The sequence below is a fragment of the Primulina eburnea genome, chromosome 16 (assembly GCF_022965805.1).
Source record: "Primulina eburnea isolate SZY01 chromosome 16, ASM2296580v1, whole genome shotgun sequence".
Taxonomy (NCBI): Eukaryota; Viridiplantae; Streptophyta; class Magnoliopsida; order Lamiales; family Gesneriaceae; genus Primulina; species Primulina eburnea.
In genome coordinates, this window is record NC_133116.1 from 16,371,019 (window position 1) to 16,398,623 (window position 27,605).

Here is a 27,605-nt window from a genome sequence, read left to right on the forward strand (position 1 = left end):
AACCACATACTTTCTTTTTATTGTTTTAATACCTTTTTATTACTTGAATGTGTATGCTTATTCTATTGATTTATAGAAAAGCAGAGAATAGAAAATAGATATCGAGAACGAGTTTTTGGTAGATGTGCCTAGTCTTTGGCAGAGGTGCCAAGACAATGGATGTTTGGTTTGTATTGATGTGCTTAGCAGTAGATCGACTCTTATTGCAGAGATTCGATATAATATGCCAACGTTCGGGAACCGGGATCCCTAGTCTAGAAAAGAGTCGAGTCAGATATGTAAGAATCAAAGAGTTTGATTTACAGTTTTATATAGTTTCATGTTTCAGATTTGATACATGTTATTGATAACAGTTATATGCTTTTGTATATGTTTATATGAAATGCATGTATACTTGGTTTATACTAGGAATTATATTCTCACCGAAGTTATCCGGCTGTTGTTGTGTTTGTATGTGTGCATGATAATAGGTGGGACATGATCAGGGTCAAGAAGAGGATGAGAGATCAAGATTAGATGGGAGATCCATACTTAGAAGTAGATTTGATTTTCAACACTGGATGTAGCTGTTGAACAATAGTTGGTTATGATTTTATTTTGTATAAGACTTGTACTTTGGATCATGTTGTAGATATTAAACTTTATCTTGTAAATAAGATAAGATTGATTATTATAGGTTGCGCATTTATGTATTTTTTTTTAAAAAAATTAGACCCATATTATGTAATTGATCCATTTAATCTCGAAGACGATTTAAGAAGATGAATTAGGTTCAGGTCCCCACCGCAGGTGGTATCAGAGCAGTAGGTTCCTTAGACTGAGATAGAAGAGAGTGAGCGGGGCAGATTGAATTTTCTTTCTTGCTTTTGTGGTGCTAGCATATGATTGATTATGATGTTGAGTTACATATGTTATATGCTAATATCACATTATGTTTTACTGTTTTATTACATGTTTACCTGATTATTTGATTTGATTGAAAACATGTACTATTCAAGAATGAATCAGAAACGATTCTTGATCAGAGGTAAGATGATCAGAGGAGGACTGAGACAGATTGATAAAATTTGATTCTAACCGTTATGATAATCAGATATGTCTCCTCGAAGAATCCCAGAACATGGTAGTACCTCAACTAATTCGATGGATGTTACAGCGACACCGATGGATACACTGCTGAAGAGATTTCAGTCGTTTAAACCACCGACTCTGAAGGGCATTGAGACTTCTGTTGACTGCGAGAGTTTGCTAGATGACATCGAAATGTTATTTGATTCACTTGATTACACAGGATGAGCGTAGAGTCAGATTGATTGGGCACCAGTTGCATGATGTTGCAAAGAATTGGTGGCTTACGAGAACAGGGCTTTGGAGCAAAGAGGTACAGTTATTACTTCGAAGATCTTTAAGACTGAATTTTATAAACGATTCTTCCCAGTATCGTACAGAAAAGACAGAAGTCAGATTGAATATTGAAGAATATGTGGCCAAATTCTCTACCTTGCTGCGTTATGCTCTACATGTTGCTGAGAATAACGAAGTAGTGACTGATCAGTTCATCAATGGGTTTAATCCCGAGATCTTTACATTGGTGAACATAGGGCGATCGAATAATTAATCCGATGCTTTGAAGAGAGCAAAAGGAGCTGAAGCAGGCCTGATCAGACAAAAGGGAGCTTTGTATGTTGCACCAACACCGAAACAACAACAACCTTCTACTCAGTTCCACCAACCCCCTCCCAGATTTGAGATTGGCAGTAGTAGCAGTGGAAAGAGATAATTTCAAAGCCAGAAGGAAAAAATTTAAGAATTCTGGTAGTAGTTCATCTAGCTCCAGTGGTTCATGACAGAGCCAGAGTTATACCTGGGTCTATTGCAGAACTTGTGGAGGAAGACATCCCATCGAGCAATGCCAAGGAGTCTTTGGTAGTTGCAATATCTGCAGACAGTAGGGAAATTTTTCCAGAGTTTGTCCACAACGAGGTTCTCAAAGATCCCAGGGAGCATAGTCATCTGGTTCAGTGGCTCAGCCTGATAGACGATCATCAGCTGTTCACTTGTTCCAGCTAGCACCTGCCCAGTCATAGCCAAGGCCAAGAGGAAGCCAGACTGTTAGCAAACCTCGGAGACACCACGCTAGAATGTTTGCATTGACTGAAGAACAGGCCCAAGAAGCACCAAATGATGTTGTTGCAGGTAACTGTTCTCTTTGCGGTTATCCTGCTTATGTATTGATTGATACGGGTGCATCTCATACTTTTATATTTGAGAGATTTGCATTGATACATGCTTTGCCTGTTGAGTCATTATCTACTGTAGTATCGGTCTCTTCAACTTTGGGGAGATGTCTTATATCAGTGAATTCTGTTAGACATTGTATGCTACAGTATGACGGGTATGAGATTGAGTTAGATTGTATTGTACTTGGGTTGTCTGATTTTGACTGTATTATTGGTATCGATATGCTGACCAAGTACAGAGCTACCGTAGATTGTTTCCAGAAAATCGTAAGATTCAGACCTGATATGGCTGACGGATAGAAATTGTTGGAAACTAAGTTTTGGTAGTTTGACAAACTAAGAATTTAAACTTATTGGAATAACTGATCAAAGGAGAATGAGCTTAACTAACTAAAATCATAAAACTGATAGTTGCCAATATTAATGCGTACATTATCAACGGAAACTGAAGCCAGCTGAATTTATCTACGTCGAACTGATCAGTTGGAAACTGATCAGTGGAGCATAATCTAACTGACTGATAAGTTGAAACAATCAGTTATAAGCTTTCCAGCAGAGTGTTTTTCAGCTGATCTCTAAGCTGTACACGTCATCAGTTGAGAATGACAACCGACAAATAGTACAAACAGACTGCAACTCGTAGTGGAACGCCGCATTTCAGAGTCTACAGTGTAAAAATTTGAGAAGAATGATGACGTGGCAATCAGCGTCTATAAAGAATCAAATTGTATTTATTGTTACCTTTGAAGAGATGTTTATAAATAGGCGAGAAGAGCAGTTGAAAAAATAAAAAGCTTCTATTCATCTTGCTGTTACGCTGCTCAAGAACATTCACAAGCTCACAGTTATCAGAAATATCAATAGAATTCAAGGATATATTTCGAGCTTAAATAGCACAAGTCATTTGTTGTATATTCATTCAATTTGTGCTAAGATCAGTTTACGAACTGCAAGAAAATTGTATACTAAGAGTTTCAGTTTTGGCACTGTTAAGTCCAAAACTGAAGTGGGTCTATACAATCTTGTATTGATCAAATTCTTTTAGTGTATATCCTATCTTTGTGATAGAAGGTGTGACATAGGAGGGATTCAATCTCCGAACATCCATAAACTCTTGTGTGTCATTTTATTTCAGTTACATATTCTATCTTTCAGTCACTTTACTTCCGCAACTGTTTTCTCAGTTAAACTGATTGTCATTGACTGACAAGATTTCCAGTTTCAGTTTCTTACAAAACTGACACTATATTTTTCAAAAGCTACATAATCGAAAGTGTTTATTCAACCCCGCCTTCTAAATACTTATTCCAGTAGTCAACCGATCGAACAAGTGGTATCAGAGCACATTTACATCTTGTCTAAGAATACTTTCATTCACAAAACTGATTACCATGGCATCTTTCACTAAAATCCATATGTTTTCCAGAGAATACTTCGATGATTGGAAAATCACGATGTGGGCTTACTTAGCTGTAGAAGATGATGACATGTGGTATGTCATCACTGAAGGTCCAATGAAAATATTGAAAGCCAACAAAGCAATTGCCATCACCGATGGGGCACCTCATAGGATTGAAAAGCCCAGAGATGAATGGACAGCAGAGGATAAAAGAAAAGAAAATTTGGACAACGTGGCCAAGGATATATTATACAAAATGCTGGATAAAGTCATATTCAATAAAATCAAGATGTGTAAAACCAGCAAAGAAATATGGGAAAAGTTGATCCAGTTATGCGAAGGCAATGAGCAGACAAAGGAAAACAAATTATCAGTTGTCGTTCAGAAGTTTGACAACATAAAGATGAAAGCTGGTGAATCTATGCATGACTATGATGAAAGGATCAGTGGAATCATCAATGAGCTGAATGCACTAGGAAAAGTGTATTCAAATAAAGAAGTAGCACTGAAGGTTATTAGAGGTCTTCTCAAGGAGTGGGATGTGAAGACTATGGCTATGAGGGAGTCGAAGGATCTCAACAAGATCAAACTCCACGACTTGTTTGCCGATCTTAAGGCTTACGAGTTTGAATTGCATACCAGAGAAGGAGAGCCTTCTACAACATCTGCAACGACAGCTTTAACTGCAGTCAGGCAGGAGAAAACTGGTTCAGCTGACAAAACTACTGATCAATTGAGAAATGATGCAATGTCATTGTATATCAAGAAATTTGCAAGATACATGAGAAATAATCAAGGAAACTTTCAGAAGCAATTTCAAAAGAACCAGACAAAGAAGAATCCTATTTGTGTTACAACTGTGGTAAACCTGATCACTTCATAGCTGACTGTTCTAAACCAAAGAAGGATAGTCGAGGGTCAACTGATAAAGGGAAGAAGTCACTATGATCACAGAAGAAGGACTAAGGTTGAGAAGAAATCATCCAGAAAGAAGCATAATGTGCTCTTAGCTGAAGTGAGCAAATCCAAATGGGCTGAAACCGATAGTGATGAATCAGAACCAGATAGCTCAAGCAGCTCAACTGAAGATGAAGAAGAAGTAAAATGTCTAATGGCAGATGGTGTCCAACTGGAATCAGCTAGCGAACAGGTATTTTATTTTAGCTGATTTTACACGATAGGAACTCATTACCACCCTGCATGACATGGTAAATGAGTATCAAAAACTTGCTCGCCCATTCGAGAAAGTCAAAGCTGAGCGAAATGACCCCAAAGAAAATAAACTGAAACTGAAGAATCAGTTGAAGTGTTTAATCTAAAAGGGGAAATCGCAAAGCAGAAAGCTGAACTGAGTGAGAATCAAGCCTTGATATGTCAGTTGAAAATAAACAAGATTGGAACAAGTCGTGAGTTATTTTAACTGAAATGCAGAATGCTCAAAAATCAGTTGATGCTAAAACTGGTTTGGGATTTAAAAATCAAATTGATTATTCTGCAAATGATGCTCAGCCAAAATTGAATAAAGGCAAAGGAAAATATATTACCTTTGTAAATCAATAGTGGAAAATGAATTTTCAGAGCCAAGTAAACCGGCTGTTCAAAAGATCGAAAGTAAGAACAAAGGAAAAAGGTATGGTATTGGATATGGCTATGAGAGTTCAACTTACTCAAGTAACTGGTCAATTAAACGATTCAGTTACAAAAGACAGTATTCTAGGAATGGCTATTACAATTACTATAACCAAAAGCCAGTTTAGAAATGATATCAAATGAACAGTAAGTTGAAAAAGGACAAAAATCATATTGTTTCTTCCTAATTTCACACACCCAACAACCAAAGCCTGGAAAAGTTATCTAGAACACTGCAATTGGAAGGTCAGTTAGACCGATCCAAGTCTGGGTTACTAAAGGACTTGTAACATACCGTAATTTTACTATTTAAAATTTGCGGAAAAATTTAATTTTTTTTTAAATAAACATGAACGTTCAAAATTCGATAAAATAACTGTACATCTCAACCATTTGTTGCAAACAAAGATCTAAAAATAGAGTTTGACAAAAGCGTTTGAACATTTATATAAAAACTTCAAAACATGGGCGGTTCTTGGGTTTAGCCTCCCGCTCAGTCCAAGCCAGCTCCTCGGTCAACACCTTCACCCTCCTCATAAACATCCTCACCTGCATCGATCAAGTCTAGTGAGTCTAAAGACTCAACACATATAAACTGGTAGTAACGAGTAGTAAATAATAAAATCACATGCAACTTTAAAATAGGACATACATACTTAAAACTTGAACTTGCTTGATAAACCTGAGCATACGTACATACATACTTAGACGTGCCATAAACTTTTCGTAAACATGCTTGCATACTTGAACATACATGAACATACATACTTCATCATTTTGCGTAGAGGATGTTTCAAAGCAAGTGACCCATAACATATTTCGCCTGATCAGACTAAACCACAGTACTGGGCTGACAGGGACGTATCCACTGCCACATACATGAGATCCCCGTTCATGATTTAACGGGCTGATTGGTCCACATTCATAATTTAACGCTTTCCAATCACGATCTAAACCCGTTCATAATTTAACGGGGTGGAGAGGTCCTCGGCCACCTTCACCGATTTCCAAACCCATTAATAATTTGGTCACAAGACATTTAGCATACCTCAAAAACTTGAAATATTTTCTTTTGCACGTCAACATACTTACTTGGCGTTGAGGGATTCATTGGATTTCACTTGGGGCCGCTACTGCACATACTAACATGAATTTTAAATACTTAAATTGCATGTCTTAGACGTAGGTACTCGAGCTCACCACCAAAGTGAATAAGTAGCCTATGACATTCTACATTCTAGTTCGCTCCGAACTTGACCTCGTTTAATCATCGTACTAAACCATGACATAAAACCACAAAACAAATCCTATATTTTTACATAAATAAATTTTAACCATGGTGCTAAACCATGATATAGAACCCCGAAGCAAGTCCTAAAAATAAATAAATTTTTATTTTTTATTTTTTGTGAAAAAGGGTACACGGACCCCGTGTAGGGGTCCGTATACGGGTCCGGGTAGGCACTGGATTTCGTATTTTTGAAGGAAAACAGACACGGACTCCGTGTAGGGTTCCGGGAAGGGTTCCGGGTAGGCACTGGACTTGCAAATTCACGAAAATTCACTAACTTATTCATTCACTCTTTCAATCCAAGCCTAAGGACCATGAACCAACACCTCAAGACTCATCCTAGGATGTTATTACATTGATTCAAACACATACAAACACCCCGAACGTTCCCAAAAATCGACAAGTAACTTCAATACAACAATAACCCGCAATTCGGCATCGTTTCGCTTCCTACGACTTCTATTACATCTCAAGCCAATCCCGACCCAAACGAACCACCAAATAACACCTAAATACTTCTCATAACATAACTAAATGCAGTAGCACAAGCCGTCGATGCCCAACAAAGCCTGCAACAAATAACTTCAAGAACATATCACTAACATAATTTTCAGGAAACACAATTTGAGCAGTCCCACGAAAACGGTCATAACTCCCGCAATTTTTATCCAAATATTTCAAATTTTATATCAAATCGAAGGTAACAAAAAATTCTACAATTTTCACGTTGAAAGTTTTCTCGGAATCACGACCGAAAAGTCACAGTTTTAAAAATGATAGAAAAAACGAGTTTTCAGATCTAAAATTATCTCAAAAATGATCCGAACCGTTTTCCGCTCAAACGAAGAACGTCACACATATATTTTTATGCATAAAAAATGCAACACATAATATGACATGATCGATGCAACAAAAGAAAGATTATACGTGCCTTTTGATGATAAACTTTACCGACACAGCGATACCAAAGCGGAGAAAGAAGCGAGGTTGATCCGGGACGATGGTGGCTCGATTATCTTGCAATAAAATCGCCGAAAACTTGCTGGAAAATAGAGGGGAAGGGGGCGGCTGCTTGTTCTCTCAAGAACCCTAAGTTTTCTTTCTTTAAAAATCTGAAAATGAATGTGTAAGTGTGTTGTATGTTTTAGTGTGTGTAAAAACGTGTAAGTGTGTGTGAGTGTGTGTACGTTGTGTTGGTTTTTGATTAGGAGAAATTAGTGCTAATGTAATTGATAAAAATACTAATAAAGGTTAATCCACACTGATTTTAACAAGACTCTTAAATTAAAATAACACCCACCAATATGCTAATTTTAAAAGTTTTAAACTCTTAAAGTTACCAACTAAATGATTTAGGCTCAAAGATGCTAAAACTAAATAAATAATTAAATTGCCCCATGCTCAACTTAAAATAAATCACCACACTTTCAAATTGCGAAAAATCGTCACCGGTCTTTTCCTCTATCCCGCCTCGAATAATCGCCTAAAACATGAAATTGGAAAAACATTTTAACGTGCATATCATAAACTCGAATAATTTAAAATAATGCATTTAAATAAATCATGCATGGCTTAAAACTCATTTTAAAATTAGTTAAATGATTTAATAATTAAATAACTGCATGAGTTATACGTGTATTGAATTTGGGCACTACAGTTCCTCCCCCACTTATAAAAATTTCGTCCTCGAAATTAAGTCTTACCGAACAATTCCGTGTAGCGGATTCTCATGTCTGCTTCAGTCTCCCAAGTGGCCTCCTCCACTGATTGGTTTAGCCACCGGACTTTGACCAACTTGGTCACTTTGTTCCGAAGTCTACGCTCCTGTCTGTCTAGGATTTGGACGGGACTTTCCTCTTATGACAGGTCTGGAGCCAACTGCAACGGCTCGTAGCTCAGAACATGAGAAGGATTAGCTAGATACTTCCTTAGCATCGAGACGTGGAACACATTGTGTACCCCGGCCAGATTCGGAGGAAGGGCAACACGATAAGCTAGTGTCCCAACTCTGTAAAGAATCTCAAACGGCCCAATAAACCTCGGACTTAGCTTGCCTCTTTTCCCGAATCTCATAACACCCTTCATGGGCGCTATCTTTACAAAAACGTGATCGCCTACGGCAAACTTGAGATCTCTCCTTCTCTTATCATCATAGCTCTTTTGGCGACTCTGGGCGGTCTTCATTCTATCTCGAATCTTGACCACCACATCTGCAATCTGCTGAACTATCTCCGGACCAAGTTCTGCTCTTTCACAAACCTCATCCCAATGAACTGGTGATCTGCACTTCCGTCCGTACAACGCCTCATAGGGGGCCATACCTATAGATGCTTGGAAACTGTTGTTATAGGTAAAATCCACTAAAGGTAAATTTGATTCCCATGTTCCCTGGAAATCAATCATATTGGCCCGCAATAAATCCTCCAAAATCCGAATCACTCGCTCAGACTGGCTATCTGTCTGCGGGTGAAAAGCTATACTGAAAAGCAATTTCGTCCCCATGGCTGCATGTAAGCTCTTCCAAAAGGACGACGTAAACCTTGGGTCCCTGTCGGACACAATAGAAACTGGGACTCCATGCAATCGGACTATCTCCTTGATATAGAGCTCCGCATACTGCGTCATAGAGAAAGTCGTCTTCACTGGCAAGAAGTGTGCTGAATTTGTGAGTCGGTCCACTATAACCCAAAAATAGAATTAAATACTCTGACTGACCTTGGCAGACCAACCACAAAGTCCGTGGTAACATTCTCCCATTTCCACTCTGGGATGGGGAGTGGCTTAACCAATCCTGCTGGCCTCTGATGCTCTGCCTTCACCTGCTGACTTATGAGGCATTCAGACACAAATCTGCGGATGTCTCACTTCATCCCTGGCCACCAATACAGAATCTGTAGGTCCTTACACATCTTGGTACCTCCTGGGTGAATAGAATACGGAGATGCGTGTGCCTCTGTCAGAATATCCTCTGTGATCGAATCAACACTAGGCACCCACATTCTATCTCTGTACCTCACAATATCATTTGAAACTGTGTAGAGAACCCTTCCCTTGGCTTCATCCTTCAGCCTCCATTTCTGTAACTGCTCATCTAAAGGCTGACCTGTACGAATACGGTCTAACAAGGAAGATTGGACTATCAGATTAGACAGCCTCGGAGCTCTACCCTTGCGATAAAATTCTAAACCAAACTTCTGAATCTCAGATTGAAGAGGTCTCTGCACTGACAACTGAGCTATGACTGCAACTTTCCGGCTCAAGGCATCTGCCACTACATTAGCTTTCCCCGGATGGTAGCTAATCTCGCAGTCGTAGTTTTCACGAACTCCAACCACCGTCTCTGCCTCATATTCAGTTCTTTCTGTGTGAAGAAATACTTGAGACTCTTGTGATCCGTGAATATCTGGCACTTCTCGCCGTACAAGTAGTGTCTCCAAATCTTCAATGCAAAGACGACGGCGGCTAATTCTAAGTCATGCGTCGGATAATTCTTCTCATGCACCTTTAACTGTCTGGAAGCATAAGCTATCACCCGACCCTGCTGCATCAAGACTGTGCCTAAACCGAGCTTAGATGCATCGGTGTATAACACAAAATTCCCTTGCCCTGATGGCATGGCTAACACTGGCGCTGAAATAATGGCTTGCTTCAACGTATCGAAGCTCTTCTGAAATTCATCATTCTACACAAACTTAGCATTCTTTTTGGTCAGTGCCGTGAGTGGCACTGCTATCGATGAAAATCCTTGGATGAACTTACGGTAGTAACCGGCTAAATCCAGAAAAATGCGGATTTCCGATGCATTCTTCGGTTCAACCCAATCCTTAACTGCCGCTACCTTGGTTGGATCCACCTCAATTCCACTGCTAGAAATAATATGACACAAAAACGCTATCTTCTCCAACCAAAACTCGCACTTACTGAACTTCGAAACAACTTACGACCCTGCAAAACCTGCAACACTGTCCTCAAATGCTGGGTATGCTCCTCATGGCTCTTCGAGTAAATGAGAATATTGTCAATGAATACTATGACGAAATGATCAAGGTAAGGCTGAAATACTCGGTTCATTAGGTCCATGAAAATAGCTGGGGCGTTCGTCAGTCTGAATGGCATTACTAAGAACTCGTAATGCCCATATCTGGTTCTGAAGGCTGTTTTGTGCACATCTGCATCTTTCACCTTCAGCTGGTGATATCCTGATCGAAGATCTATCTTAGAGAACACTGAGCTCCCTGCAACTGATCAAACAAGTCTTCGATCCTATGAAGTGGGTACTTGTTCTTTATCGTTACCTTGTTCAACTCTCGGTAATCGATGCACAACCTCATACTCCCATCCTTCTTTTCACAAAGAGCACTGGCGCGCCCCACGGTGAGAAACTAGGGCGGATAAACTCCTTGTCGAGATGCTCCTGAATCTGCTGCTTGAGTTCTAACATTTCAACTGGAGCTAATCGATACGGTGCCTTAGAGATTGGCACAGTGCCTGGCATAAGATTGATTGCAAACTCCACCTCTCTCTCCAGTGGAAGGCCTGTGACGTCACCAGAAAAGACGTCTGAGAATTCTCTGACTACTAACACCTCTGATAAAGACGGAGTGGGTATGTCAAGTGCAAAAATAATGCTGGCCAAGAAGGCCTGACACCCCTTAGAAATAAGTCTCCTAGCCTGCATGCAAGAGATCAAGCGAGGGAAACTTCTCCATCAGGCTGGTTCAAAAAGAAATTACTCCATGCCAGGCGGTCTAACAAATGCCGACCTCTTCTGAAAATCAATCAGAACTATGTTCTTCGTCAGCCAATCCATTCCTAAAATAATGTCGAATTCTGGCATCGGCAAGACGATCAAATCAGCATACACCAGGTAGCCGTGCAATTCTAGATCAATGTCTCTGACCACACTAGTAGCTGACAGCTCTTCCCCTGATGGGACTTGTGAGGCCCGGGGCCGAAGAGGGCGGGGGGTGATCGCCGGTTCCATCAGTTGCACGGACAATGAGCGGCTCCTGGAAAGCTTCTAGGTGGAGGGAACATGAATGAACCGACCCACACGAGAATGAGAGGGATTCCGAGACTGTTCAATGTAATGGACTGTACAGTTGAAGAGGGCTTAAAAGATTTGATTGGTACTACTCATGTCACGAAGGTGCATCTTCTTTTCGGTAGCTCATCACATAAGAATTTAAAAGTTAAGCGTGTTTGACTTGGGGCAATTTGGGATGGGTGACCTCCTGGGAAGTTTCCCAGGGTGCGTGTGAGTGAGGACATAAGCACGCTGGAAAGACTCGTTTTGATACAGTGAGGACAGTCGTCGAATCTGGGGCGTTACAAGTGGTATCAGAGCCGACTTCTCTTAGTAAGGTGTGGTTCGGGGACGAACCAAGCGGAAGCAGGTGGGCATGTGAGACCCGGGGCCGAAGAGGGCGGGGGGTGATCGCCGGTGCCATCAGTTGCACGGACAATGAGCGGCTCCTGGTAAGCTTATAGGTGGAGGGAACATGAATGAACCGACCCACACGGGAATGAGAGGGATTCCAAGACTGTTCAATGTAATGGACTGTACAGTTGAAGAGGGCTTAAAAGATTTGATTGGTACTACTCATATCACGAAGGTGCATCTTCTTTTCGGTAGCTCATCACATAAGAACTTCAAAGTTAAGCGTGCTTGACTTGGGGCAATTTTGGGATGGGTGACCTCCTGGGAAGTTTCCCAGGGTGCGTGTGAGTGAGAACACAAGCACGCTGGAAAGACTCGTCTTGATACAGTGAGGACAGTCGTCGAATCTGGGGCGTTACAGGACTGTCACGGAATAATTCACGTCGAGTCCAATGGTCTTGATATCCAAGTGACTAGCAAATGTTTTCGAAATGAAAGAATGGGTGGCTCCTGAATCTATCAAGGCCTGAGTGACTAATCTCTTAATGAAAATATTTTCTGAGAGACGCTAGCACAACACAAACTTATATCCCAAAAATTCTTACATTAACCTCAAACATAGTAGAAAATTATTATTCCAAATTACTCAAAATATTACTAGCACCTTAATAATCCCAAATAAAATTCCACATGCAAGGAAAAAATTTAAAACTGTACTGAGTTAAACAGGTTACCGGTTAACAGTGTAGTATCTGGGCTCGCCTCCTGTGCATGCATGGCGAATACTCTGCCCTGAGTAGGCTGCTTCCACTGTGGGCACTCCTTCAGCATGTGGTCACTGGCCCCACATTTGAAACATTTTCTGGATCCCCATAAGCATGGTCCGGGATGCTGGCGATTACATTTCTAACACACTGGGAAATTCCCGGGTTTCTGAGGCGCCACCTACTGTTGTATCGGACCCTTACCTTTCGGTGTTCCCTGATAGGGTTTCTTCCCCGACGGTCCCTGAAACGGCCTCTTAAACTGAGGTCTCTGCTGTTGCTGCTGGTGGTGTTGCGGTGGTGCCTGATAGGGCCTCTTGCACTGCCTGTCCATCTCGATATCTCTCAGATCTTGCTCTGCAGCCAATGCTCTAGATATTGCGACTGCATAGCTAGTAGGACCAGCTACTCGGACGTCACGGCGCAAGATAGGCCGCAAACCATTCAAGAAATACCTCAACTTTGCCTGGACATCATTCTCAATGAGGGGTATGAAGTGACACCCTCTCTCAAACTTCCTAACAAATTCTGCAACACTATTGTCACCCTGATGCAGTGTCATAAACTCGCTGGTTAGGTGAGAGCGTACTTCCTCAGTGAAGTACTTGGAATAAAAGACGTCCTTGAAACCATTCCAAGGCAGCACCTGCAAGTTGACTGCCACTGATGTGCTCTCCCACCACGGCCTGGCGTCCCCTGTCAGAAGGAACGTGGCACACCTGACCCTATCTGCATCAGTCAGTTCCATGAAGTCGAAGATTACCTCGATGGACTTAATCAATCCATCGGCTATCATCGGGTAGGTGGTACCCAAAAACTCCTTAGGACTCATCCTCCTAAACCTTTCGTACACTGCCTCAGGTCGGGGCCTCGCCCCTGCATCAACTGCAGCCTGGTTCCACGCAAACTGTGCGAAGAACTGAGTCATGCCTGCAAGCATCTGTGCCTGCATGTCTGGGGTGGGGGTGGAGGATTGGCCCTCTCCTCACCCCGAGGCTCTTGGCCCTCTTCCCTTGATTCACGATCAACCACATGTCTAGGAGGCATTATGTTCCAACAATTTACCCAACACGTAAACCCAATATGCATGAACATGATATCAATGACATAAGATGCACGTACTACAACTTTAAATTATTCTCATGCTGAAATCAGAACTTAATGCTTACTACATAACATAAATTTGAAACCTTAAAACTTACAGACTTGAGGTGTGACTTCGCGAGCTTCTTGCGACTGGCAGTAGGCATAACCATTTACAAGAACACCGCTCTGATACCAACTGTAACGTACCGTACTTTTACTATTTAAAATTTGCGGAAAAATTTAAAATTTTCTTAAATAAACATGAACGTTCAAAATTTGATAAAATAACTGTACGTCTCAACCACTTGTTGCAAACAAAGATCTAAAAATAGAGTTTGAAAAAAGCGTTTGAACATTTTCATAAAAACTTCAAAACATGGGCGGTCCTCGGGTTTAACCTCCCGCTCAGTCCAAGCCATCTCCTCGGTCAACACCTTCACCCTCCTCATAAATGTCCTCACCTGCGTCGATCAAGTCTAGTGAGTCTAAAGACTCAACACGTATAAACATGTAGTAACGAGTAGTACATAATAAAATCACATGCAACTTTAAAATAGGACATACATACTTAAAACTTGAACTTGCTTGATAAACCTGAGCATACGTACATACATACTTAGACGTGCCATAAACTTTTCATAAACATGCTTGCATACTTGAACATACATGAACATACATACTCCATCATTTTACGTAGAGGATGTTTCAAAGCAAGTGACCCATAACATATTTTGCCTGATCAGACTTAACCACAGTACTGGGCTGACAGGGACGTATCCACTGCCACATACATGAGATCCCCGTTCATGATTTAACGAGCTGATTGGTCCACGTTAATAATTTAACGTTTTCCAATCACGATCTAAACCAGTGCATCATTTAACAGGGTGGAGAGGTCCTCGGCCACGTTCACCGACTTCCAAACCCATTCATAATTTGGTCACAAGACATTTAGCAGACCTCAAAAACTTGAAATATTTTCTTTTGCACGTCAACATACTTACTTGGCATTGAGGGATTCGTTGGATTTGACTTGGAGCCGCTATTGCACATACTAACATGAATTTAAATACTTAACTTGCATGTCTTAGACTTAGGTACTCGAGCTCACCACCAAAGTAAATAGGTAGATTATGACATTCTAGTTCGCTCCGAACTTGACCTCGTTTAATCATCGTACTAAACCATGACATAAAACCACAAAACAAATCCTATATTTTTACATAGATAAATTTTAACCATGGTGATAAACCATGATATAGAACCGAAGCAAATCCTAAAAAAAATAAAAAAAATTATTATTTTTTTTAAAAGGGACTGGAATTTCGTATTTTTGAAGGAAAACGGACACGGACTCCGTGTAGGGGTCAGGGAAGGGGTTCGGGTAGGCACTGGACTTGCAATCTCACGAAAATTCACTAACTTATTCATTCACCCTTTCAATCCAAGCCTAAGGACCATGAACCAACACCTCAAGACTCATCCTTGGATGTTATTACATTGATTCAAACCCATACAAACACCCCGAACGTTCCCAAACATCGACAAGTAACTTCAATACAACAATAACCCGCAATTCGGCATCGTTTAGCTTCCGACGACTTCTATTACATCCCTAGCCAATCCCGACCTAAACGAACCACCAAATAACACCTAAATACATCTCATAACATATCTAAATGCAGTAGCACAAGACCGTCAATGACCAACGAAGCCTGCAACAAATAACTTCAAGAACATATCACTAACATAATTTTCAGGAAACGCAATTTGAGCAGTCCCACGAAAACGGTCATAACTCACTCAATATTTATCCACATATTTCTAATTTTATATCAAATCGAAGGTAACAAAAAATTCTACAATTTTCACGGTGAAAGTTTTCTCAGAATCATGACCGAAAAGTCGCAGTTTTAAAAATGATAGCAAAAACGAGTTTTCAGATCTAAAATTATCTCAAAACTGATCCGAACCGTTTTCCGCTCAAACGACGAATGTCACACATATATTTTTATGCATAAACAACGCAACACATAATATGACATGATCGATGCAACAAAAGAAAGATTATACGTGCCTTTTGATGATAAACTTTATCGACACGACGATACCGAAGCGGAGAAAGAAGCGAGGTTGATCCGAGACGATGGTGGCTCGATTATCTTGCAATAAAATCACCGAAAACTTGCTGGAAAATAGAGGAGAAGGGGGCGGCTGCTTGTTCCCTCAAGAACCCTAGGTTTTCTTTCTTGAAAAATCTGAAAATGAATGTGTAGGTGTGTTGTGTGTTTTAGTTTGTGTAAAAACGTTTAAGTGTGTGTGAGTGTGTGTACGTGTGTGTGGGTTTTTGATTAGGAGAAATTAGTGCTAATTTAATTGATAAAAATACTAATAAAGGTTAACCCACACTAATTTTAACAAGACTCTTAAATTAAAATAACACCCACCAAAATGCTAATTTTAAAGTTTTAAACTCTTAAAGTTAGCAACTAAATGATTTAGGCTCAAAGATGCTATAACTAAATAAATCATTAAATTGCCCCATCCTCAACTTAAAATAAATTACCACACTTTCAGATTGCCAAAAATCATCACCGGTCTTTCCTCTATCCCGCCTCGAATAATCGCCTGAAACATTAAACTCGAAAAACATTTTAACGTGCAGCTCATGAACTCGAATAATTTAAAATAATACATTTAAATAAATCATGCATGGCTTAAAACTCATTTAAAAATTAGTTAAATGATTTAATAATTAAATAACTGCATTGGTTATAGTGTATTGAATTTGGGCACTACAGGACTAATAAGTTTAGGACCTAAATAAATAAGGGTACCAAATTTATATTGTGTGTGTGATTGCATGAAATAGGTATAATCAAAGAATCCACATGGTATCTAGACAGTGGATGTTCAAGACATATGACAGGAGATGCAAATATGTTATCCGAACTGATTAAATACAATGGACCAAACGTCAGTTTTGGGGACAACTCCAAAGGTAAAACTGTGGGTAAGGGTAAACTTATCCATGGTAAATGTAAGGCCCGAGAATTTGATTACTGTGAATAGAAATGATTTGGTGATAATTGAGGTGATTACAGATCGAAAGGATTAAAACGGAAAAGACGTACGAAATCACGAATTATGTGCGAGGACAAAATACCTCGTGCATATGCGCGACAAGGAGCTGTGCATATACACGAAGGTGATAGAAGACCTCGCGCATATGCGCGAGCAGTGTGCGCGCATGTGCGCGAGGGTACCCGAGAGTTGTGAAGAATGGAAAAAGGCCTCGCGCATATGCGCGGCGATGGGGCTCGCATATGCGCCAGTTGCGGTGATACTACGCGCCGAGACATATTGTCTCGCGCATATGCGCTGAGGTAGGTCGCGCATATGCGCCGAGGTAGGTCGCGCATATGCGCGAGACGTGCAGTATGCACATGGAGCCACCTAGCCTTCTCATGTAACGTGTGTGTGTGTCTATATATATATATATTTATATATATATATATATATATATAAATATATATATATATATATATATATAGGCTTGCATTTAGGATAGAGAAAGAAAGGAAACCGAGGGGAAGCTTTGGAAGAATTTCCAATTCCGTGATCGTGGAATTGTGAGTTAAGTGAAATCCAACCGTCTGATTTTCAATCTGACTTTAGTATCGTGTTCCTATCGACATAGGCTACAACTACACGTAAGTTTCATTACGTTTTGATATAATTTGAAATTATGGTACTGCCAGAATCAAATATAATCCATATATGTTGCTCTTGCGATATCAGACATTGTATAATCGAAACCGGATCGAAGAACAAATTGTCTATGTAATTGTTATGAATTTTCAGAGTTAATTTGATTGTGATTAGACCGATTTGATATCAGAATTATGTTGTTATCGATCATGAGATGTTGGGTATATTCATATTATTCAGACTTGGATCAGATGAGTTGTTGATTCGTATATACTGATATTGTATTGCCGGTATTGCGAGCTAGTATAGAATTGAGATTACGATCTGTTATTGTTGAGATTATGTGTTTTATTGATATTGATTATGAGTCGTGTAATTATATCTAGGATGTTGAGATCGACGGGAATATCAAGACTGTATTGTTTTGCCGTCAAAGCATCAGTAGACTGATTTTGATCAGATTTGGTATTGATTGAGATTGTATCATGATATTGTTGACATTGATCAGATTATGTCTTGATTTACGTATTGATCAGAACAAGTCTTGAATTGAGTTGTACATTGACACAGTCTATTCGATATTGTCATTTCAGATTTGATATGGACAGATTTGACTTCGAGACTTCGACTTCTTCAGATCGAGAAGACAAAGGTTTAAGTCAATGTGGTACCGGGAGATCGACTCAATTATGATATATTTGAGTTTCCCTAAATCACATACTTATTGTTATTATGTGTAGTGATTTGGATTGATATGCTTGTTCTATTGATTTATAGGAAGCATATATTAGACGAGTATTAGACGAGTGATCTTGTGACATAAGTGCCGATAGTGATGGAATCGTCACTGGCACATTGAACATTGTCACAAGATAGTGAATTGGCGATAGTGCCAAAGTCTGTGACGGATAGGTCAAGACACCGAATGTTTTGTTATATCGAAGTGGATAGAATTGGAGTTTCTTCTATTACTGATGTTCGATATAGGAATACCAACGTCTGGAAACCGGGATCCCTACACTAGGATTGAGTCTAGTCTGAGACGTGGAGTCACGAGTCTGATTAATGATTTTATATTGATTATGTTTCAGATTTTGATATATGTTATTGATATTTGCTACATGCCTTTACATTGTTTATATGATTGCATGTTTCGTTGATTTATACTGGGATGTATATCTCACCAGAGTTATCCGGCTGTTGTCGTGTTTGTATGTGTGCAGGACAACAGGTGGGAAAGGCTCAGGGTCGAGGAGATGACGAGAGATCATGATTAGAGTGGAGACCACGGACTTTGACGTTGTTGTAGATAGGATTCAGCACTTGACATTAGTTGTTGAACCTTAATTTAAGTTTGATAAATGTTGTACAAGACTTGTACTTTTATACTGATATGTATATTAGAATGAGTTCCATTACGTTCCGCGTTTAATACTGTTTTAAAAAAAAATTTAGACCTTGTTTACTATAATTGATTAAATTGTCCCAATGATGATTAAGAAGATGATTAGCGTCCGGGTCCGCACAGTAACTTTACAATTAAAGATGTATTTCAGAGATCTGTCGGAAGTGAGCATATGGTATACATATGGCGGCAGTGAGCATATGGTATGCAAACTTCAGAGATCTATTTATGGTCTAAAGCAGGCATCTAGGAGTTGGAACCTTAGATTCGCTGGTACAATCAAAGAGTTTGATTTACTAAGAATCCTGAGGAACCCTGTGTGTATAAGAAGGTCAGTGGGAGTGTTGTGACATTCCTGGTGCTTTATGTTGATGACATTCTACTCATTGGGAATGATGTTGGAATGTTGCAATCAACTAAGATATGGTTAGTGAATAAGTTCTCGATGCAGGACTTGGGTGAAGCATCTTTTGTATTGGGAATACAGGTCTATTGAGATAGATCGAGAAGATTGCTTGGTCTCACCCAGTCCACATACATTGATACCATCGTGAAGCAGTTCTCGATGGATGAGTCCAAGAGAGGACATCTACCAATGTGTCATGGCGTGTCCATATCCAAGTCTGTCTCCCAAGACTGATGCAGAGATAGCGGAGATGACAACCATTCCTTATGCATATGCGATTGGTAGCATCATGTATGAGATGATATCTACACGTCCTGACGTGGCTTTCGCACTAAGTGTAGTGAGTAGATATCAATCAAACCCCGGTCTTCCACATTGGAAAGTTGTGAAAGACATCCTCAAGTAGTTGAGAAGGACCAATAAATTGTTCTTGGTCTATGGGGTGGAGAACTGAAATTGGAAGGCTATACCGACTCTAGCTTCCAAAGCGATATCGATGACTCGAAGTCAACCTCTGGATTTGTATTCATGCTCAATGGTGCTGCTGTCTCTTGGAATAGTTCCAAGCAAGACAATATTGCGGATTCCAGCACAGAGGCCGAATACATTGCTGCATCAGATGCAGCAAGGGAGGCTGTTTGGATAAGGAATTTTGTCCAAGAGTTGGACGTCATTCCTAATTGAGTTGCTCCTATCCCAGTGTTGTGTGACAACACGGGAGCTTTAGCTCAAGCAAAGGAGCCAAGGTCTCATCAGAAGTCCAAACATGTATTGAGAAAGTACCACATCCTCGGAGAGATTGTGGAAAGTAGAGAAGTGTCTTTTGACATAGTCGGCTCCGCAGATAATGTTGTTGATCCACTAGCTAAGCCTTTACCTGGACCATTATTCGACAAGCATCGCGAATCAATGGGTTTAAAGCATATGGGTAGTTGGCTCTAGTGCAAGTGGGAGATTGTTAGAGTAGGTGCCCGTCGAGCCAAGTGTTGGCCGGGTGTTCACAATGAAACTCTATGTATGAGCAGTCTTTATTTTAATAATATTTGAAATTATTGTTTTGGCAAATCTTTATCTGTATACCCATGCTAGTTGCATAGATAAAGCCCTTGAATATACAAATAGTAGAAAGAATATGAGATGCTCATATGAAGAGTATCATGAAACTCATATTTGTAATACTGTATATTCTAAACGGTTCCTAGTCGATTCAGCCGCCACTAAGAAGGATATAGGCCGCTCGAGTTAGAGACTAGTATCTGCGATGTGAGTACCATGTTTCATTGGTAGGGGACATTGTGATGTCCGAGCATGCAGATAGGTGCTCCTGGTAGAGTGCACTGAACAACCCTCCATTAAAGGACTTTCCAAGTGGTTCTCACTTATCGAGTGGAAAAGTCCTAGTTTATGGTTGTACACCATTAGTCCTTATGACCCGGGACAACATTGAGACTCTATGTGCTAGCATTTCACTTTGACTTGTTTACCGACTCTTATGGGGTCATCAGGTGGCAAGGTTGGTTGTCATGTCGAAACATATAGGAGTCGATGCATTGTAGTCGGGGATTCACCGCTTACCTTCGGGTATGGATATCCTATGTGTTATCATGTGTATGTAGGTTGAAATCTCTGGCCAGAGTATGGTGGTAATTATGAAAGGGGTTTCATAGATTACACCATCGATGCAACTACGACATGACACATAGTATCGATTCATTGACAACTCTCGATAAACCAGTGGTTGTCGAATCGATCGGGATATATGAGTTGAAGGGACCGTACTGTACGCTAACCATAATTGAATGGTTCTTGCAGGCACTATCATTTGATACCTAGGGAATCATGTAAGCGATGCTGCTAGGCGTTTAACATGATTGATTGGGTACTATCAGACTTGAGTTCTGACGTTCTTATTATCAAGGAGTTGATAAGTAAGAATGGAGCAATTGGGGTATGCTCGAATAAGGACATGTTTAGTCCGAATCACATGGAGATGTGAACCCACGGCTAGTCGTATCAATGAACCATTGAGGGCCACACAAGTACTAGCTTTCTAGATCCCGTTGAGAAGTAAAATAGTTCAATGTGTTGAACGGCTTATAAAAGAGTTTATAAGCGTAAGGAAAATTAGAAGTTTGACTTCTATAAAGGAGAAATTAGTTCAATGTGTTGAACGACTTATAAATGAGTTTATAAGCGTAAAGAAAAATAGAAGTATGACTTCTATGAGAGAAATGTAAATTTTAATTTATGGAAGTGTTCCTAAATTAAAAGTTGGCCAAGTGAATAATGTATTTGAAAATTGTGATTTTCATAAACATTATTATGGACTAAATTAAATTAATTCAAGTGTTGAATTAATTAAACACTAGTGGACCTAGTAGAGTCCAAATAATTAAATTAATTCAAGTGTTGAATTAATTAAATAACATTGGGCCTTGTAGAGCCCAATTGAAAATAATTATTTAACTAGTGGGACTTGGGTAAATTCAAGTAATATTTAATTAGTCTCAAATATGTTTGAGATAATTAAATTTAGTCCATGGTTTTTATTTTGATAAAAAACCATATAATATGCATGCATGGGAGGTGAAAGGTTGGGAGACTACTTTTTGAGTTTTCAAGGCATGACATGCAACTTTTTGGAACACCTTTTCCCACAACCAAAAAAAAAGGTCTCTCCTTCTCTCCTAGCATGAATAGTGCCGAAAATACTATTCACCTTTCTCTCAATTTTTCTCTCATTCTTGTTCTTCAATTGTTGGAGAATAACACTATCTTCTCTTTGAAAAATCCTCATATTTTTCTAGTGCAAAATGTGAGGGGTTCTAGCTAGTTAGTGGTGGGCTTAATTTGAAGGAAAGATTCAAGGTAGGAGGAAGCTTGTAGATTTCTTCATGCCATTCAAGATCTTTGTTGTTTAACAACAAAGTTGGAGCCATACATCAATCCTTGTGATTGATAGGTAAAACTTCTAAACACCCTATGTATGACATTATTTGGTGTTTGTTGTATTTGTTGCACAAGATATCATGGTGGCCGAAATTTTTGAACAAAAATCGAAATTTTTAAACTTCCGTTGCGCTTCCGGCCACCGTAACCGATCTCCTTTCAAGTGGTATCCGAGCTATGGTTACGATTTTGTGTAGCAATTACAAGATATTATGTTGAGATCGATTTCTAACCGCATGAGAACAATGTTTTGCAACGTTTCAAGGCCGGTTTTGGGGCGGTTTTTGGGCAGCATGTTTCTGCCCATTTCGGGCATCTTGGGCTGCCCGAGGGGCTGCCCGAACAGCCCCTACAATTTATTAAAAAAAAAAAAATTTTTTTGGAATGTTGGCCGGAATCCGGCGACGGAGCTCCGGCGACGGCGATGACGACTAGGGTTTCCAAAAGTGTTTTGGATTATCAAAGTGTCATGGGCCTTGAGTTGTTGGGCCATTGGATGGTTAACATGTTTGTGAATTTTAAATGGGCCAAAATGTTTTTGGTGAAAAATTAGTTTTTTGGGCCCTTAAGTTTAAAATTACAAAAGTTGCAAATATTTTTCTCATGAAATAAATAATTTAAGTTGGATTTTAATTATTTATAGTAAATGGTGATTTACAAGAAATTCGGTTATAAATAAATTAATTGGAAAGTAGACAAAGGTGTTTGTATACTTTGTTAATTTAGTTTATAATCGTGGCGGTTAGTGATTGGATCAAGATATATAATATTGGATCAATTAATTATTGTGATAATTAATTGATGGTGTATGATATGTGATATTATGCATGAAGGATGATCAAAAGCCCAAGCCCAATTTGCTAGGTGTATGCTAGGATATTTTGTGTTGAATGATTGTAATAATTATCAAATTTAAAAGTGGGCTTGGTTTATGGCCCGTTCCCACCCCATGAGATGTATCCCTATTTGCCATGGATATTTATTTGTAAATATTAGTATAGTGGATGATCAAGATTGGAAGATGGTGGCCATGATGATTATGAAGATCGAAGACATGTAAATATTGGAAGCTTATGTAATAGTTGCATTTGCATCCCGTGCATTTCCCTAGGATTGGACCTAAGCCCGTGTTTAGCTCACAGGGTCCATTAGTATTGGGGCGATTGATCATCCTTGTTTTGTTTATTGTTTATAATATATGCATGATATGTTATAAATAATGAGTATGTGCGTTATTATTATGATAATAACAAAGTTGCATGAATCCGACAAACATACGATCAAACATGGCGAGCTTTTAAAATAAAATTAATGATGAGACCTTTCAAAATTAAAAACCCTCATTTTGAATAAGATTCAAAATTAATATCAAGTCCGAAAAGGGGAATCATAAATTTGTTTATAATTTCCTTGTCTTCCATCGACAATGGGTGCATGATGAACGCTACCCGTACTAGGGGCTCGGCTCATATTATTGGGGGAGCTTTGGGTGCCGGAAAGCTGTGACATCCATTGACATGGTGATGTGAACTACGTGGAACTCCCATGATGGAACTCCCATGATTTCGGCTCATATTATTGGGGGAACTCATGGCGACCGTCCATTAAGGTTCAACATCGATGGGTAAGGCTTGACACGTGAAGATGAACGACGTCATATTATTGGGTCCTAATCAAACGTGAGACAAAAGTTTACGTAGAGGGTTGCATTGTGATGCAATTGGAAACTACCTTTTAGGAATTGTGATTGGCTGATATTATTCGGGATCATAATTCGCTAATTGGACCTTACGTACCTACTGAGGAAAGGAGTTTCCCGTTTTCACTAGAGGGTAGTGAAAGATGTCAAAACAGTGGGAGCAAATATTTATGAAGTAAAAGTCCAAACTTCATATCTTACTAAATATTTTAAAATAGTCATCAACATTTATCTGTTTTACTTTTCAGTACAAATTGACAAAGTCATCGATTCGCAATCCGATATCCGTAATACTCGACAAACACATATTAACTGGACCTAATTACCTCACTTGGCTAAGAAACCTGAAAATCGTCTTGAATTCGGAAAGGGTAGCATATACACTGACTGAGTCGCCCCCTGTTGAGGCTCCGACTGACTGCACTCCTGAGGAATTGCAGACTTACAAGGAATGGTGTGACCATGACTTGATAGCCAGGTGTTATATGCTGACTTCTATGAATGATGAGCTGCAGAGGCGTTTTGAGGATGCAAAGAGTGCTGCTGACATTCTTTTGCATCTCAAGGAGCTCTTTGGTGAGCTAACACGGCCTCTTAGGCATGCTACCGTCAAGGAGCTGATTACTATGTGCATGCGAGATGGGGCCTCGGTCCATGAGCATGGCCTGAAGTTGATTGGGCTCGTGGATAAGCTCGATGGCATGTATATGATCTTGCCTTCGGAGTTGACCACCGACGTGTTGCTTTTATCACTGCCTAGCTCATTTGATCCTTTTGTGGTGAACTTCAACATGAACAAGATGGAGCCGACCCTTGAGGAGTTGGTGAATATGATTGTTACGTTTGAATCAACCATCAAGAAAGAGAAGTTGGTTCTTTATGTGGGTTCTTCATCTGGTACGAAGATTGATCCACATGGGAAGGGAAAGAAGAGTTCTTTCCAACGTCCCAAGAAGAACGTGCCCTTGATGAGGCAATCTCCGAATCCCGTTGTGGCAGCCACACCAGTTAAGGCTGACAAGACTAGTGATATTTGTCATCACTGCAAGAAGCCTGGACATTGGAGGCGAAATTGCAAGGAATATCTGGCCCAGAAAAGTTCTGGAAATGGTATGTTCTAAATTGAAGTAAACATTTCAATTAACTCTACTTCTTGGGTATTGGATACCGGATGTGGATCACATCTCTGTAATGTGTTACAGGTGATGGAAAGAAGTAGAAAGCTTAAGGAAGGTGTGACCTTCTAGAGGATGGGCAATGGAGCAAGAGTTGCTGCCAAGACCTTAAGAAATGTTTACTTATTGTTGAACAATGATTTTAAGTTAATTTTAAGAGATGTTTTGTTTGTACCACTTTGGTGAAAAACATTGTTTCCATTTCTATTGTGATAAAAATGGATATTCTTGTTTATTTAGCAAAGGTGTTTGCAACATTTACAAGAATGAATGTTTAATTGGTACTTGAGAACTTGAAAACGATCTCTATAACTTAAAATTGAAAGATATTCCATTAAATGTCCATTCAAAAGGCAAACACCATATGAGATATGGATGGGTAAGCCTCCCAAATATTCTTATCTTAGAATATGGGGGTGCCCTGCTTATGAAGCAGGTAGTGGGAGATAAATTGGATAGTCGATCCATTTTATGTTACTTTGTGGGATATCCAATGAATTCGGTTGGATACTACTTCTATCATCCCCAAGAAACAAAAGTGTTTGTTTCTAGGAATGCGACCTTTTTGGAAAAGGAATTTCTATTGGATAGAAAAAGGGAGATGATAGAACTCGAAGAGGTTCGAGAGACACCCACAATTGAAGAACCCACACCCGAAGAGCCAAGTGAGGAGGTACAAGCTCCTAGAAGATCCGAGAAAGTCTCGAGACCACCTATGAGGAATGGTCAGCTTCTTGAAGAGAGCCATGATGAGCCTAACCAGGGATGTGATTCAAGGACCTTCAAGGAAGCGTTATCTGATGCCGATTCATCCAAATGGCTTGAAGCTATGGAATCTGAGTTGAATTCCCTGCATTCGAACCAAGTGTGGGATCTTATAGATCCACCTGAGGGAACGGTTCCCATAGGGACTTGGGGCGGATGGGAAGGTGTTGACCTTCAAGGCGCGATTGATGGCAAAAGGATATACTCAAAGACAAGGAGTTGACTTTGAGGAAACCTTTTCACCAGTTGCAATGTTCAAGTCTATAAGGATATTGCTAGCCATAGCTGTATAGTATGACTATGAGATATGGCAGATGGATGTCAAGACAGCCTTTCTTAATGGGGATATTAAGAAAGTGATTTACATGTCTCAACCTGAAGGGTTTACATCTGTCGGAAGTGAGCATATGGTATGCAAACTTCAGAGATCTATTTATGGTCTAAAGCAGGCATCTAGGAGTTGGAACCTTAGATTCGCTGGTACAATCAAAGAGTTTGATTTACTAAGAATCCTGAGGAACCCTATGTGTATAAGAAGGTCAGTGGGAGTGTTGTGACATTCCTGGTGCTTTATGTTGATGACATTCTACTCATTGGGAATGATGTAGGAATGTTGCAATCAACTAAGATATGGTTAGTGAATAAGTTCTCGATGCAGGACTTGGGTGAAGCATCTTTTGTATTGGGAATACAGGTCTATTGAGATAGATCGAGAAGATTGCTTGGTCTCACCCAGTCCACATACATTGATACCATCGTGAAGCAGTTCTCGATGGATGAGTCCAAGAGAGGACATCTACCAATGTGTCATGGCGTGTCCCTATCCAAGTCTGTCTCCCGAGACTGATGCAGAGATAGCGGAGATGACAACCATTCCTTATGCATATGCGATTGGTAGCATCATGTATGAGATGATATCTACACGTCCTGACGTGGCTTTCGCACTAAGTGTAGTGAGTAGATATCAATCAAACCCCGGTCTTCCACATTGGAAAGCTGTGAAAGACATCCTTAAGTAGTTGAGAAGGACCAATAAATTGTTCTTGGTCTATGGGGTGGAGAACTGAAATTGGAAGGCTATACCGACTCTAGCTTCCAAAGCGATATCGATGACTCGAAGTCAACCTCTGGATTTGTATTCATGCTCAATGGTGCTGCTGTCTCTTGGAAGAGTTCCAAGCAAGACAATATTGCGGATTCCAGCACAGAGGCCGAATACATTGCTGCATCAGATGCAGCAAGGGAGGCTGTTTGGATAAGGAATTTTGTCAAAGAGTTGGACGTCATTCCTAATTGAGTTGCTCCTATCCCAGTGTTGTGTGACAACACGGGAGCTTTAGCTCAAGAAAAGGAGCCAAGGTCTCATCAGAAGTCCAAACATGTATTGAGAAAGTACCACATCCTCGGAGAGATTGTGGAAAGTAGAGAAGTGTCTTTTGATATAGTCGGCTCCGCAGATAATGTTGTTGATCCACTAGCTAAGCCTTTACCTGGACCATTATTCGACAAGCATCGCGAATCAATGGGTTTAAAGCATATGGGTAGTTGGCTCTAGTGCAAGTGGGAGATTGTTAGAGTAGGTGCCCGTCGAGCCAAGTGTTGGCCGAGTGTTCACAATGAAACTCTATGTATGAGCAGTCTTTATTTTAATAATATTTGAAATTATTGTTTTGGCAAATCTTTATCTGTATACCCATGCTAGTTGC

At 39.9% G+C, this 27,605-nt stretch overlaps 1 long non-coding RNA gene across 1 annotated transcript; it reads right to left on the reverse strand.

Annotated features, from left to right (window-relative positions):
- Positions 1-11,610: 11,610 nt before the first annotated feature.
- On the reverse strand, positions 11,611-12,341 carry LOC140816260 (uncharacterized). The gene is made up of 2 exons (XR_012114513.1): positions 12,171-12,341; positions 11,611-11,714 (listed from the first exon to the last, which is right to left on the reverse strand). It is a non-coding gene; the product is annotated as an uncharacterized lncRNA (long non-coding RNA).
- Positions 12,342-27,605: the final 15,264 nt, after the last annotated feature.